Here is a 15995-nt window from a genome sequence, read left to right as displayed (position 1 = left end):
TCCACACAATCGATGCCTCTCATCATCTTATACAGCTCCATCAGGTCACCTCTCATCCTCCGTCGTTCCAAGGAGAAAAGGCCAAGTTCACTCAACCTGTTTTCATAAGGCCTGCTCCCCAATCCAAGCAACATTCTTGTAAATCTCCTTTGCACCCTTTGCATGGTTTCAACATCCTTCCTGTAGTGAGGTGACCAGAACTGAGCACAGTACTCCAAGTGGGGCCTAACCAGGGTCCTATATAGCTGCAACAATACCTCTTGGCTCCTAAATTCAATTCCACGATTAATGAAGGTCAATACACCGCATGCCTTCTTAACCACAGTGTCAACCTGTGCAGCTGCTTTGAGCATCCTATGGACTCAGACTCCAAGATCCCTTTGATCCTCCACACTGCCAAGAGGCTTATCATTAATACTATACTCTGCCATCATATTTGACCTACCAAAATGAACCACTTCACACTTATCTGGGTTGAACTTCACCTGCCACTTCTCAGTCCAGTTTTGCATCCTCTCAATGTCCCGTTGTAACCTCAGACAGCCCTCCACACTATCCACAACACCACCAACCTTTACATCATCAGCAAACTTACAAACCCATCACTCCACTTCCTCATCCAGGTCTTTTATAAAAATCACAAAAGGTAAGCACCCCAGAACAGATCCATGAGGCACACCACTGGTCACCAAGCTCCATGCAGAACATGACCCGTCTACAACCAGTCTACATCTACTGTTCTTCCTTCATCAATGTGTTTAGTTACATCCTCAAAAAATCCAATCAGGCTCGTAAGGCATGACCTGCCCTTGACAAAGCCATGCTGACTATTCCTAATCATATTATACCTCTCCAAATGCTCATAAATCCTGCCTCTCAGGATCTTCTCCATCAACTTATCAACCACTGAAGTCAGACTCACTGGGCTATAATTTCCTGGGCTATCTCTACTCCCTTTCTTGAATAAAGGAACAACATCCGCAACCCTCCAATCCTCCAGAACCTCTCCCGTCCCCATTGATGATTCAAAGATTTGCCTCCCACAGTCGCCTGGGGTACATCTTATCTAGTCCTGGCAACATATTTAACTTGATGCTTTCCAAAAGCTCCAGCACATCCACTTCCTTAATATCTACATACTCAAGCTTTTCAGTCTGCTGCAAGTCTGCATTACAATCACCAAAATCCTTTTCCAGAGTGAATGCTGAAGTAAAATATTCATTAAGTACCCCAGCTATTTCCTCCGGTTCCATACACACTTTCCTACTATCACACTTCATACGTCCTATTCTTTCACGTCTTATCCTCCTGCTCTTCACATACTTGTAGAATGCCTTGGGGTTTTCTTTAATCCTGCCTGCCAAGGCATTCTGATGGCCCCTTCTAGTTCTCCCAATTTCCTTTTTAAGCTCCTTCCTGTTAGCCTTATAATCTTCTAAATCCGTAACATTACCTAACTCCCTGAACCTTTTGTAACCTTTTTTCTTTTTGACTAGATTTATTACAGCCTCTGTACACTACAGTTCCTGTACTCTACCATAACTTGCCTGTGCAGAACCTGTGCAGAACTCCACACAAATATCCCCTGAACATTTGCCACATTTCTTCTGTACTTTCCCCCGAGAACATCTGTTTCCAATTTAAGCTTCCAATTTCCTGCCTGATAGCCTCATAATTCCCCTTACTCCAATTGACACGGCCATAGTGGGGTGTGTCAGGAATGGACAGGAGGAGGAGTATAGGAAACTGATACAGGACTTTGTGATATGGTGCAACTCAAACTACCTGCGTCTCAATATCACCAAGACCAAGGAGATGGTGGTGGACTTTAGGAGATCTAGGCCTCATATGGAGCCAGTGATCATTAATGGAGAATGTGTGGAGCAGGTTAAGACCTACAAGTATCTGGGAGTACAGTTAGACGAGAAGCTAGACTGGACTGCCAACACAGATGCCTTGTGCAGGAAGGCACAGAGTCGACTGTACTTCCTTAGAAGGTTGGCGTCATTCAATGTCTGTAGTGAGATGCTGAAGATGTTCTATAGGTCAGTTGTGGAGAGCGCCCTCTTCTTTGTGGTGGCGTGTTGGGGAGGAAGCATTAAGAAGAGGGACGCCTCACGTCTTAATAAGCTGGTAAGGAAGGCGGGCTCTGTCGTGGGCAAAGTACTGGAGAGTTTAACATCGGTAGCTGAGCGAAGGGCGCTGAGTAGGCTACGGTCAATTATGGAAAACTCTGAACATCCTCTACATAGCACCATCCAGAGACAGAGAAGCAGTTTCAGCGACAGGTTACTATCGATGCAATGCTCCTCAGACAGGATGAAGAGGTCAATACTCCCCAATGCCATTAGGCTTTACAATTCTACCGCCAGAACTTAAGAACTTTTTAAAAGCTATTATTAATGCTTTTTGAGATAGTGATTTAGATGCATATCATATTTTCTTACTGAGTTAAGTATTGTATGTAATTAGTTTTGCTACAACAAGTGTATGGGACATTGGAAAAAATTTGAATTTCCCCATGGGGATGAATAAAGTATCTATCTATCTAAACGCTTTTCTAACTTGTCTGTTCCTATCTCTTTCCAATTATATTGTAAAGGAGATAGAATTCTGATCACTATCTCCAAAATGCTCTCCCACTGTAAGATCTAATACCTGACCAAGTTCATTTCCCAATACCAAATCAAATAGTCACTCCTCTTGCAGGTTTATCTACATATTGTGTCAAGAAACCTTCCTGAACACACCTAACAAACTCCACCCCATCTAACCCCCTTGCTCTAGGGAGATGCCAATCGATATCTGGGAAATTAAAATCTCCCATCACGACATTATAACAACTTTCCAGGATCTGTTTCCCTATCTGCTTCTTGATATCCCTGTTACTATTGGGCGGCCTATAAAAAGCACCCAGTAAAGTTATTGACCCCTTCCTGTTCCTAACCTCCACCCACAGAGACTCCATAGACAATCCCTCCATGACGTCCACCTTTTCTGCAGCCATGACACTAACTCTGATCAACAGTGCCACACCTCCACCTCTTTTGCCTAACTGCCTGTCCTTTCTGAAGCATCTAAAACCTGGCACTTGAAGTAACCATTCCTGTTCCTGAGCCATCCAAGTCTCTGTGATGGCCACCACATCATAGCTCCAAGTACTGATCCACACTCTAAGCTCATCCACTTAGTTCACAATACTCCTTGCGTTAAAATAGACACATCTCAAACCGTCCATCTGAGCTTGTCCCTTCTCTATCACCTGCCTATCCTCCCTCACACACTGCCTCCAAGCCTCCTTTGTGAGCCAACCGCCTCTTCCCCAGTCTCTTCAGTTCGGTTCCCTGCCCCCCAACAATTGTAGTTTAAACTCTCCCCAGTAGCCTTGGCAAACGTCCATGTCAGGGTATTGGTCCCTCTGGGATTCAAGTGCAACCCATCCTTTTGGTACAGGTTACACCTGCCCTAAAAGAGGTCCCAATGATCCAGAAATCTGAATCTTTGACCCCGCTCCAATCCCTCAGCCAGGCATTTATCCTTCACCTCATTCTATTCCTATTCTCAATGTCACGTGGCACAGGCAGTAATCCTGAGATTACTACCTTTGCAGTCCTGCTTCTCAACTTCCTTCCTAACTGCCTAAAGTCTTTTTTCAGGACCTCTTCCCTTTTCCTACCTATCTCATTGGTACCAATATGTACCACGACTTCTGGCTGTTCTCCCTCCCACTGCAGGATATTTTGGACACGATCTGAAACATCCTGGACCCTGGAACCTGGGAGGCAAACTACTATCTGAGTTTCTTTCCTGCAGCCACAGAATCACCTGTCTGACCCCATAACTATAGAGTCCCCTAACACTGCTGCCTTCCTCTTCCTTTCCCTACCCTTCTGAACCACAGGTCCAGACTCTGTGGCAGAGGCACGGCCACTGCTGCTTCCCCCAGGTAGGTTGTTTCCCGCCCCCCCCCGCAACTGTATTCAAACAGGAGTACTTATTGTCAAGAGGTACAGCCATAGGGGTACTCTCTAGTACCTGACTCTTCCCCTTCCCTCTCCCGACTGTGACTCAATTTTCTGTCTCCCGTGGCCTTGGTGTGACCACCTGCCTATAACTCCTTTCTATCACCTCTTTGCTCTCCCTGGCCAGACGAAGGTCATCGAGCTGCATCTCTAGTTCCCTAATTTGGCCCTTGGGAGCTGCAGCTTGACTCCCCAGGTTGTATTTGGGTGATTATTGACTGAAATTAAAGATTCATCGCGTCTAAGTACAGGTACTCTCCAGGTTATGAACATCCAAGTTATGGACACTCCATACATATCAATATGTATTTGGAAATGAGTGGGAGGATTTGTCAACTGCTGTGAGGCTGCAGACTGCTTCTACTGGGTAGATACAAGACATTCCTTTGTGCATTTCCCCACGCCCCCACCCACCACCTGATCAGGGGCTGGGTTGAATCAAGAATTGTAATTGCCAAGCAGACTCACTATGCTCGTTGGCTACAGGCAACCATTCTTCCCAGACCTGCTTCCTCTTCCATCCGTTGTTTCTGTGATCCTCTGCCACACACTGCTTTTGTTCATTTCCAACTTACGAGCAGTTTTTTGGATTGGAGCCTACTCACAACCTGGGGACTGCCTGTAGTACCTAGAAATTAAATTTCAGTGAGCTCTGTACAAAATATCTCAATTTAAAAACATACTTTGCTTTTCTTTCCCCTACCAAACTAAATATTACATTTTTTACAGTTTATATTCCGTCTGCCACATTCCTATCATTCACCTTAATGGTCAATGGACCCCAAAAACTTGTTTTCTTCTAGGTCACAGTGCTACTTCGCTTCATAGCCGAAACAAATTTGGATACGGTATTCTTGATGCCTTATTCCCAAATCACTGGTGTAGACTGAGCAGCTGAGTTGCTGGTACTGATCCCACAAGTCACACTTTCCGGATTTGAAAATGTCCTACAAATTTCTCCTGTTCTCTGTCTGTTAACCAATCAACTTTAGCCATGCTGGTACATTATGACAAATAAAATGCATTCAAAATTTCTTCAATAATTTTTTCTATACACTATTCTGCAAGTTACAACCTCTAAAAGCCCCCAAACAGATCTGCAAGCCTAACATTAGTAGTAAGGAAGCTAATGGGAAGAATTTAGGCTAGATCAAATACATATGGAAACAGTGATTAATCAAAAATAGAGAGTGGCTTTAACTGGGGAAGATGCTGTCTGACTGGTTTGAGTCAACAAGATGTGGGCAACACAGTTGATGTAATCCACATGGACCTTTGATACAGCCCCAAAGAGGAGAGTGATCCTAAAGGGTAAAGCCCATGGGATCCAAAGCAAGTTGGCAAATTTGACCCAAACTTGGCTGGGCAATAGGACAGTGGGCGTTAATAAAGATTTTTTTTTTGCTTGGAGTCTTCATTAGATGGCATACACAAGGATCAGCACTAGGACCCTTGCAATTTGTTATGTACTTCAACAACTTGGGTATGAATGTAGGATGTTGATTAGTTATGTTAGCAAATGGAGTTGTTGATTCTGAGGATTATCTTGGGTTCCAGAATGACATTGATCAGTTGGTGAAATGGACAGAGCAATTTAACCCTGATAACATTCAGAAGGCTAATAAGGGATATATAATAAATGATAGGGGCCTAGCTAGGGAGTATTAATAAAGAGGAACTTTGCTGCAAAGTCCAGAGTTCTGTTTATTGTCGTACGCACAAATACATGAAAAACTTACTTATGGCAGCATTACAGGCACATAGCATCATATCCAAAGATCCCAAAAGACTGCAGTACAGAACCTTAAGATGGTGTGGAAGGCATACGAGATACCTGCCTTTGTTACAATGGTCATGGCACAGCTTTTATAACATTTTTGTTACACTGAACTGGAGTATTATTGCAATTCAGATTGCCACACTATAGGAAGGATAGAAGAATAGAAGATTCATAACATTCCTTGGGATGGACTGTTCTACTTTGAGGAGAAATTGTATATGCTTTCCTTGGAGCAGAGGAAGGACCCGATTTGCAAGTGCAATATTATGACAGACATTTTTCCCCACTAAGAGTTCTAAAACTTCAGGGCATAGGCTAAGTGCAATGGTAAGAGTTTCTTTTAAAAAGAGGGAAACTAAGAATTTTTCTTGTCACACAAAGGGTGGCTAGAATCTGAAACAAATTGTTTGAGGGGGTGGTGGAATCAGGTACTCAACATATAATAAATGTTAATAAAGACCCACACAAAGTTTTAAGAACAGCTTCTTCTGTCAGATTTATGAATAATTACCTCAGTATTCATCTTTTGCACTACTTATTTTACAACTTACAGCAATCATGTCTTGCACTGTAATGCAGCTGCAAAATTACAAATTTCACAACAGTGATTCTAAAGTACCCGCCATCCAGTTTAAATATTTGATTTGCTAAGACAGTAGGACCAAGCTGATTTCAATGGAGCCCATCCCAATAGAACCACTCTCTAGTGCCCCATAAATTGACACCCATTTCTTGCACTTCATGTAATTCTTCAATATTAATGATCCAAATTGGCATCTGGATTATATGGCAATCCAGAAATTATTATATTTCTAGTTTTCCCTAACTTTGGATCCCATCTTGTGATAGCCTGTAAACAAAATGTTCTTCTTTATCTAATTGGTTACCACATAGATCCAAATAACCATCTTTCCCCTTTAAGTTTCTTCTTTGCCTTTATGTTGGAACAGCAACTTTCTCCGATACTGTCCCACTCACAATACATTCGTTGTCACTCGCCCAACGTGAACATCCTATTGTACCATGGTGATAGTCAGCTGTTAATCTACCCCATAACATCTGCACTCTGGCTGCAAGTAGTACATACCTGTCACTCATGGGTAACACCTAAGGTTCCTGCTCACATTTGCCTTGCATGTACTCGCATCCTATTCCTCCTGACTAACCAATTATGCAATATTTAAAAGGGTGTGAACATTGCCTCATTAAACTATCCAGGCAACATTTCCTCCTCTCAAATGCAGCATGTCCAACTCCAGCTCACCAATTCTCAAGTTCCAAGACTTACTCCAGAAAAAGTTTATATTGACTTCCATACGTTACAGTTCTAACACATTCACGACAAGGTGGGTGATAGTTAATATTTACTTTAATTTTCATTGTCACCTTTACCTTATTTGTGTCCACATTAAAAGTGCCCTGTCACTGACTTCAGTTAACTACTTCTGGCTGGATAGTCAATTGCCTGGTAACCTATGATTTCATATCTTTGTAATAAAAATACACAATTAAGATGTTAAAAATAACATAAATCTTGAGAATGAAAGTGAATAAAATTAGCCACTTATTCATAAACCACCGAATTCTGGTAGACTGCCTCCCTCATTTTCAACATTGCAGAGGTGACCAAATTTGTATTTATAAAAATCTCTGGACTTCTGCCCAAGAAATTTATGTAAAAGAAATGTGATGTCATGCTGAAATAATGCAAACAGAATGATTGGACTATGAGTATTTTGATGAATGCACTTCTATTCATTAAAGTCCATATTTAGTTTCATAAATATGAACAGAATGGATTATCCTTTGAGAAAAGGCAGCTGAGGAGTGACCTTATAGAAGTCTTAAATTAGTGAAAGGTTTGATAGGTAGATACACAGAAAATAATTCCAAATGTGGGGGAAAACACACAATTAAAATCCACCATTATAAAATGATGAACAAGAAATCTAATTAGGAATTGAAGAAACACCTGTACCTAAAGTAGTGATAATGTAGATCACACTACCACAGCAAATGTTGAAAGGATTCTCAAGTGATTAGTACAAATACATACATGAAAGTGGAAGTGGGACAAGCATATGAAACAGAAGGCTCGACAAAAAGCTTTAGATAAAGAATGACTGAGGTGCTGGGGAAGGAAACTGAATGGAGAATAAGTATCAGAATGGATTAATTGGGTCAAATGACATGTTTTTGTGCTATGTACCATACTTAAACACTTTCAAACCTTGCTATTTAATAGAATGTTTTACTCTCCCTTCTATCAATTTATTTAAATTTGGTCTGAGTCCTTTCTGCTAAAGAAAATAGACCAAGTTTTATAGACCACACTTTTCCCCTCATTTCTTTGTTCCAAGGGAAACAACCCTACCATAATAAGTCTCTCTTCATAACTATATTCCTACAGCCCTGGCAACACCCTTATAAATTTATGCAGCACTATCAAATTCTTCCTGCAGCCTGGTGATATACTCCAGCTGCGGCCAAACTAATATTTTACTGTCCAGTAGAACCTCAATGTTCCTGTATCCTATTTCTTGGTCAATAAACACAAATATTCTGCATGTCTTCTTAATCATATCTTCCTGAACTGTTGTCTTCAGGGATCTGTGGATGTGCATTCTGAAATGACTGATTTTTAAAAAAAATTGTCATGTAATGCCCACAACTTGTTTAATTCCCCAAATGTAATGCCTACAACTTGTTTAATTCCCCAAATGCAATAAATATAGGAAGCACAAGGAGGTCTAAATAATCTACCTTGCAACTAGCCTAGGACTTAGCCCCAATGGACTGTCAGAATGGAAAATTACATGGATAACTATTCATAAAGTATCACTTGTTGACTATCTAAAGCTAGAAAACAGATTTAATCTAAGCAGCCGCTTTTCATCTAAATCAGGAGTTCCCAACCTGGGGTCCACAGACCCCTTACTTAATGGTATTGGTCCACAGCATAAAAAAGGTTGGGAACCCCTGGTCTACATGGGTTGCAAATATTCCATTAGTGCAGTAAGTGGCTATGGCACTTTTAAGTTGAAAATTCTGAAAATAGTCAAAGGTCAGGTGTCATCGGTGAGGAGACGGTTGATGTTTCAGGCCAATAACGATTCATAAAACCAGGAAAGTTTAAAGTTGCAGAGAAGGGGAGGGTGGAACAAAAGGAAGTACTGTGGTAGGCCACAAAGATGACCCTGAGCTTCTAGTTAATTCCCTTGGTGGTGACCTGTCACAGATATTCCCTTTGTTCTTTAGTCCTCCATGCAACTTAGAATGTGCTTGATCCAAAAACTTGTTCTAAACACCCAATTCTTTCTACACAGATGCTGGTTGACCTGAGGACTTCCCAGCATTTCCCTTCCCCCCCTCCCCGCCCAGATTTCCCTTGCCTAAGATTTACCTTCTCAGTATAATGGTTCCTATTCAGATTTACACAAAATCTGAAGTCTTCCTTGCCATGTCATTTATTTAATTATTCAACTTCACTCAACACTGATATACAAGGAACAAAAATTTCAGTTTCTTTCAAACAAATGTAGACTTTTCTCCTTATATCACTGATTTAATGGCTTATATTATTCCAAGACTGCACAAAACAAATCTGAAGTTAATTTTATAAGCCTAAATACTAATTAAGCAGCTTTTTGACAGAAAAAAATACAAAGCACATAACACTAAAACAACAAGTTTCATGTTTACCTTAAGAGCAGGTAATTAAAATGATTCTAAACCACACGTTCATGCTCCACATAGAGGAGACCCGAAAGTCCCATTACATGTCGAGTTTTATTTCACTGATGCTATTAATTTCCATTTGCTTTGGTGACCTTAGCAAAGTATTGAATGTGCTCATATTTTCTGCATAACAATTGTCTTCAGTGACAAAATATTAATATATTGTCCAATTCATACAAAAGGCCCCACATGCTTTACACCTTAAAATACTTTGCTCCAGTGATCTGCTTCATAATGGATATAATATTCATTAAAATATATATATGCTTGTAATTATAGCAACTTTCAATGTTTTAGAACCCAATTATTTGTAAAAGCAGTCACTATTCAAAAAAGTAACAAGCTTGACATAAATATTTTAAAACAATTGATTTTGTCAAGATAATCAGCCAGTCTTTTGAAACACAAAAATAATGACGATCTTTAATAATCTGAACTTGGAATTGTGTTTTGTTTGAGCTAGTACTATTACAAAGAGCTCAATGGACCTTTAGTAAGTGATTCTTGTTTCTCAAGATCTTGTTTGTGTAAAGTATCTCTCAAATGGAAACTGTTTACAGCACATGCTTCCAACCAGACCACCAGTCATTTGCATTGGTGAAAGTAAAATATTTGCATTTGGTAACACAATAAATTGATGCTGTGATACAGCTTTATCAATATTTTTCATATATAGTAAAGGTTCCTGCCTACACATGTCGGAAGGGACTTCAAAAATTCTTAACATTCAAGATATAATTCAGTACATCAGCAAGCCATCCAAAATTTGGATGCAGGCAAGAGTTAGACAACTGCAGGATCAGAAAAAGCTGCAGAGAGTTGTAAACTCAGCCGTCATAATAAGCGATGCCTCAAAAAGGCAAGATCCATCATTATGGACCCCTCTCCCATCATCCAGGACATGTCCTCTTCTCATTTCTACCATTAAGGTGGTGATACAGGAGCCTGAAGATACTCAAGACTGTAGGAACAGCTTCTTCACCCCCACCCCATCAAGATTTCTGAATGAACAATGAACCCATGAGGACTACAACAATATTTTGTTTTACTTTTATTTTTGTAATTTTTATTTTATTATGTACTGGAATGCACTGCTGCTACAAAACAAGTTCCACGACATATGCCAGTGATACTAAACCCGGTTTTGATTATCTTCAGAGAAATACACTTACAGTGTGCTTTTGCCAATATTCTCTAAATCATTTTACATTTGTACAATTATCAAATATAATTTTAAAGATATGAACTTGGCAAACTGATCAAATAATAATTTTTTAAAAAAAGACGACATGCTATTTTGATTTACCTTCATAAATCTTTGAGGCAGTCAGATAGCATGCAAATCATAAACCATTTAGCAATGCAACTGCTGTGTCCCATGATTTCTACTCAAAAGCACTAAACTCATTTCTAAAGTAAAACACTTATTTTTTTTCCTTTGGATGGGGGGGGGGGGGGGGAGTGATCAGCTCTAAATAACCATCCTTGATCTCGTCGCGAGTCGGTCAAAGTAACAATCCAACCCCAAGGAACAGTAGTATTGCAGCCAGATAGCGTATCACTAACGTAAAATTAACAACATGACAAAAAAAATACTGAATAATGCCCATTTCAAAACAGGAATTTAATTTATAAACTATGTATGGCATGTTTGGTATAACACAGAGATGGCTACCCTGGCTAAACAGATCAGGGTGGTGGTACAGGAGCACAAGGACACACACTCAATGTTTTAGGAACAGCTTCTTCCCCTTCACCATCAGATTTTTGAAAAGACAATAATCAACTCATGAACACTACCTCACTATACTTTTTGTTCTCTTTTGCACTACTTACTTTTAGTTTTTCGTATATATATATATATAAATAAATTAGTATATATACACAGTGCAATTTATAGGTTTTTTTTGTGTCTTGCACTACACCACTGCCACAAAACAAATTTCACAACTCATGATTTTAAACCTGATTCTGATATGCATTAAAAGCCAAAAGAGCAACACTTTTCATGAACATTTCCAGTCACCCCTTCCCTATTTAAAAATAAAATTATTTAATATTTTACAAATTTCCATTTTTGAAAAATATACTTCTGCCAAACACTTCGGGAACAATATGTATTGAGACCATGCATATTTTGTTCTATATAACTTATGGATATAGTTTAAAGACTGGCCAATCATTTTGATGTTTTAAAAAAGTCCTAAACTTTGGTAACACACAATGTACTGGGAAAATCAGTTTCCTTTTAAGGACTATAAACGACAGCCTATGCTACATTAGATAGTGCCATTTGGTTTAAACTTACTTTAGTTAAGGAAATTTTAAAACAAAAGACCTATACAAATAATACTTTCATATACTCTATAGGTCAATCAATAACATCCATTTTCTAGAAGTGTCCAACAATCTTAAAGATATAAAAACAAACAAAAAATGGTATTTTAAAAGTTATCAAAGTATCCATAAATAAACAAGTTGAACTAAAGAGCCTACAAATCAGGTTATTGAGAAATACAAATTAACCAGGAGAGTTTCTGTGGGTCCAATATTTGCAGCTCAGATACACAAACAATTAAATTTAAAAGAGTTGGGCAAATGAAATATGTAGATGCAGAATAAGAAAATTAAAGATTACAGAACTCATTTGCAGGGGTACTGCTGAACTAGTTAAATAGTCACAGCTTATTAGAGCTGGTCATCAAGTTGGGCAAGACATTTGGATAAAGTAATGAAGATGACAAATATTTTGGTTCTATTAGTTAGAAAAACTGGTCAACTGTCAAGAGCCCTTCAATAATCTGCTTGATTGAAACATATCTATCATATAGCTTTCATTTGGTTCTAGTACATTCTGCTGAAACCAGATTATCCTCAAAGAAAGCAATGAAGAATCTATCAGGTATTGAGAATCATAAAAACAGTCAAAGCACATCCTCAAAATGTTAACAATGGTATGCAATTGTGGAACAGAGTTCAACACAAGCCTAGAGAGATACAGATCCTTGACTTTGGACAACAGCCTCATATACTGGAAAATACTTAACATTTTAAAGCAACTTCTCCAGCAATGTAGTCAGAATTTTTATAGCTATGAAACAAAATGAAAGCACAAAACATTAAATAGAAACAGCAAACCAAGTATTGAATTATTTGCTGCCCTATGCTGAACTTGTAAACTCAACATATATCACAGTTCCCATCTCTTCAAATTTGCATATATGCTTTTAGGAAATTTAGTATTTAACTATGGATAGAATATAAGCTCTGAATGTATGCATCCATTTGACAACTATTTAATTATTTTGTACATTTATTTTTTAAATAAAACTATTATTCTATTTTATCAAAATAATACTAAAGTGAGAGAAAAACTCAACATTTAAATAGAACATCATGCAAAACTTAACTTCTACATTCTGTGGATCGGGCCTATAATTATGTAAAATATGAAAAAGCAAAAACATGACTCAATATTGACTAGCAGATAATTCACATTTTAAATACATTGAGAAAAATACTGCATAATATACTCAAACACTACCCGAAGCTATCTCCAGATATTTTCAATCGCAAGAAATATCTTTCCATCGAGAAGGAACAAACGTTCTTAACATTGCGGGGCTGATACCGACAAGATCTGAAGTTGGACTGTTGTAAACAGCAGTCACGCATGGCCGTGGCCTGCAACGTAGCATCATCATCATCATCAGCAGCAGCAAAGAGGGGGCGGATAAATAGAAACCTTTAAACCAGATTAAACCCCATTTTCACGAAACGGTAACATTCTTCCTCTCTAAAATGCTGAACAAAACCATCCAAACTCCCAACTCTAATAAGAGTGCATTTTAACACTGAGAAATATTTATATATTGCACTGTAAAAAATTACAGTTCATTAAAAAATAAGATATTTTAATTTAAAAAGAGGCTGGAATTGCTTTGCAATCACTTACCTTCAACTTCCTCCTCTCCGAGTTTTTCTTTTTTATTTTAAAAAGAGTCAAAAACAAAGGGTAATAAAGGGTTGAAATGGCACTTAAAAGGCTGCTGGCCAGGCCCCGGAGGTCGGCTTGTTGTTAAGGAGGTATCCAGGAAGTTTTTCAGACGCTCGGGATGTATCCGGTTGGGAATGTGAGATCACAACAATAAAAAAGGGAAACGGCTGCTTTATTTCTGGAGACTTTTGTGGAAGCTTTTGCACAGAGGCACAGAGAGAGAGGGACAGGGGCAAGAGAGAAAAAAAACCTGCAGCTGAAAATACCCAGTGCACTGCGCATGTCCCAAGACGGAGATTACCCAAAATGCTCCGGGGGTGGCAGAAGGAGGGGGGGGAGCGGGTGGGAGGAGAAGGTTGCTAACCGAGTGACGTGCGAGGTAGGGAGGTCTCAGGGGGTCAGAGGGGAAAGGGCGCTGGGTGGGGCCAAATGAAAGCACGTCTCGGTTACCTGCACGACAGTCGGGCCTGGCTGAGGTAAGACGTGGGATCTTTGATTCGTTTGATGTGTCCTTAAGATTTAAATACCACCAATGTGTTGTGGCTATCGGTCCTTCCTCTGCGCACCTATTGAGAATTGTTAGCATTTTGCCGGGTGAAATGCATTGTTAGTTATAAGTAAAAAGTCAGCGGCTGCTTTGTTTCATCAGAGAGCTTCCTTAGAGATGTTTCTTGATCTTCCCTCCATCGAGTGTGAGAAAGACTGGGCTTCCCATTGACTTTCAGACGGTGGAAGTTGATGACCAGTGTAACCCGACCTTGCTGATGCTATACAGTTCCCACTGGTTTGGGACGCCGGATGCACAGTGAGCAAGGTGCCGGATGAGCGCCGAACAGGCGCAGTTTCTGAGGTTTTTTTTCTTTAAACCCTTAAGTTGCATAGTTTGTGATCGGAATCTCTAATTCGTTCAAGTGGATCAAAGGCCCATGCTGATGGTTGCAGCTTTGGAGGATTCCGCTCCTGGTGATGGGCACTTCTGAGTAGGTAGCGGAGCTTTGAGGCTTCTCTGCGGTCTGTGCTGCGTTATGAAGACTGGTTAGAATACCAGCCTGGGCTAGTACAGATATAATTTGGGGAGTGAATGGTTTGATGGCCGATGAATGAGAATGCCGGGTAGATCTCAAAAATTCGCTGCTTATTTGTCAATAACTTATCATTTTAGAGAATCGAAAATAATGTATTATGGAAGGGAGCGAATTAAGACATTCAGTTTGGAGTGTAGTCACTTTCATTGTATAATAGTATAACAGAATCATCAGAAACAGGTGCAGGAATAGGCCCCTGGAGTCTACTCCGCCATTCAGTAGTATCATAGAAGATCTACTTAACTGCCAATTTCCTGTATCCCATGCTCCCTTCGACAGAAATCTATATATCTCTAGGTTCAATGACCTAGTCTCCAGAATTCCAAAAATCTATGTACTTTGAAAGCAGTGACCCCCTAGTTCTGAGCTTGTGCAGTAGAGGAAACATCCTCATTTTATTGTCACCTCTCATTCTTCTTAAACTTTAGGGAAAGAAAGCCTGTCAGTTTAATCACTCATGCAACGGATCCATCATTAGACCATAAGAGATAACAGCAGGCTAGCCTCTTAAGCTGGCTTCACCTTTCAATAATCATTGGACTTTTTTGCTCCTGTCGCATAATGTTTGATTCCCTTACTGACTAATGAAATAATGTACCTCATCTTTAAACGTATTGAAGGATTCAGGCAACATAGTTTACTGGGACAACTAATTCCAAAGAGTTGCAATCCTTTGAGAGGTGAAATGCTTCCACTTTGTCTTATATAGGTCACACCCCACTCACTATTCCTTCAGCTATGAGAATTGTCCAGGTAGAGAAATGACAGACCCCTAAAAGAGTCAGAAATGTGTCAATAAGATTTCCTCACTAAGTAGAGATCCAACCTCTTCAACTTAAAACAATCTTTTCCTTTGCAATCATGGCTATATTGTATCCAATGATAATATGTAGTCATAAATTAGTTCTTAAATGAAGAGAATAAAATTGTTGAAAGTAATCCATTTTTGGCCTTGTTGGGGCATTGTACAGTTAAGGGTTATTATGGTAGAACTCCAATTCCCTTAAAATAAATGTCTTTCATGTATGATAACACACAGATTCCTTTGTGCCGTAGCCTTCAGCAATCTTTTTTCCATTTAAATTTTATTTTTCCTTCCAAATTCACATTTATCAATATTTGTCTGCAAATTCTATTCACCTCACAGTTCACAAGCACATTCACAAATCTGGCTACAGCACATTGGTTTATTCCCTCTAAGTTACTAACCGGTATTGTAAACAGTTGTGGTCCCAGCACTGATCCCTGTGGCACCCTGCCAGTTACAGATTACCAATGTGAAAATGACTCCCTTATCACTACTTCTTGCTAGCAAACCAACCTTCAATCTGTTCAACACCTCTATCCATACTGTATAATACCTTCTACACCAT

The 15995-nt window shown here is 39.4% G+C and overlaps 2 protein-coding genes across 9 annotated transcripts in view; one reads left to right on the top strand and one right to left on the bottom strand.

The window, feature by feature from the left end:
* The window catches only part of mbd5 (methyl-CpG binding domain protein 5), a 233351-nt gene extending 219544 nt beyond the window's left edge, over positions 1 to 13807 (bottom strand). For 4 of the 7 annotated variants that reach the window (XM_073026059.1, XM_073026115.1, XM_073026122.1 and 1 more), the window contains exon 1: positions 13496 to 13807. The gene's annotated coding sequence lies outside the window, so the exon portion shown is untranslated. Of the gene's footprint in view, positions 1 to 4490; positions 4628 to 13084; positions 13146 to 13495 lie in introns of those variants that run through there. The other 3 variants (XM_073026105.1, XM_073026069.1, XM_073026088.1) reach the window with 3 other exon arrangements.
* Positions 13808 to 13911: 104 nt separating this feature from the next.
* orc4 (origin recognition complex, subunit 4) overlaps positions 13912 to 15995 on the top strand; it is a 114605-nt gene continuing 112521 nt past the window's right edge. Inside the window, exon 1 of one of the 2 annotated variants that reach the window (XM_073026162.1) lies at positions 13912 to 14013. The gene's annotated coding sequence lies outside the window, so the exon portion shown is untranslated. The remainder of the gene's footprint in view (positions 14014 to 15995) is intronic. The other variant, XM_073026152.1, reaches the window with a different exon arrangement.

Source organism: Hemitrygon akajei, chromosome 2, assembly GCF_048418815.1.
Source record: "Hemitrygon akajei chromosome 2, sHemAka1.3, whole genome shotgun sequence".
In the NCBI taxonomy this organism is placed as follows: domain Eukaryota; kingdom Metazoa; phylum Chordata; class Chondrichthyes; order Myliobatiformes; family Dasyatidae; genus Hemitrygon; species Hemitrygon akajei.
This window is presented reverse-complemented; position numbering and strand designations above follow the sequence as displayed.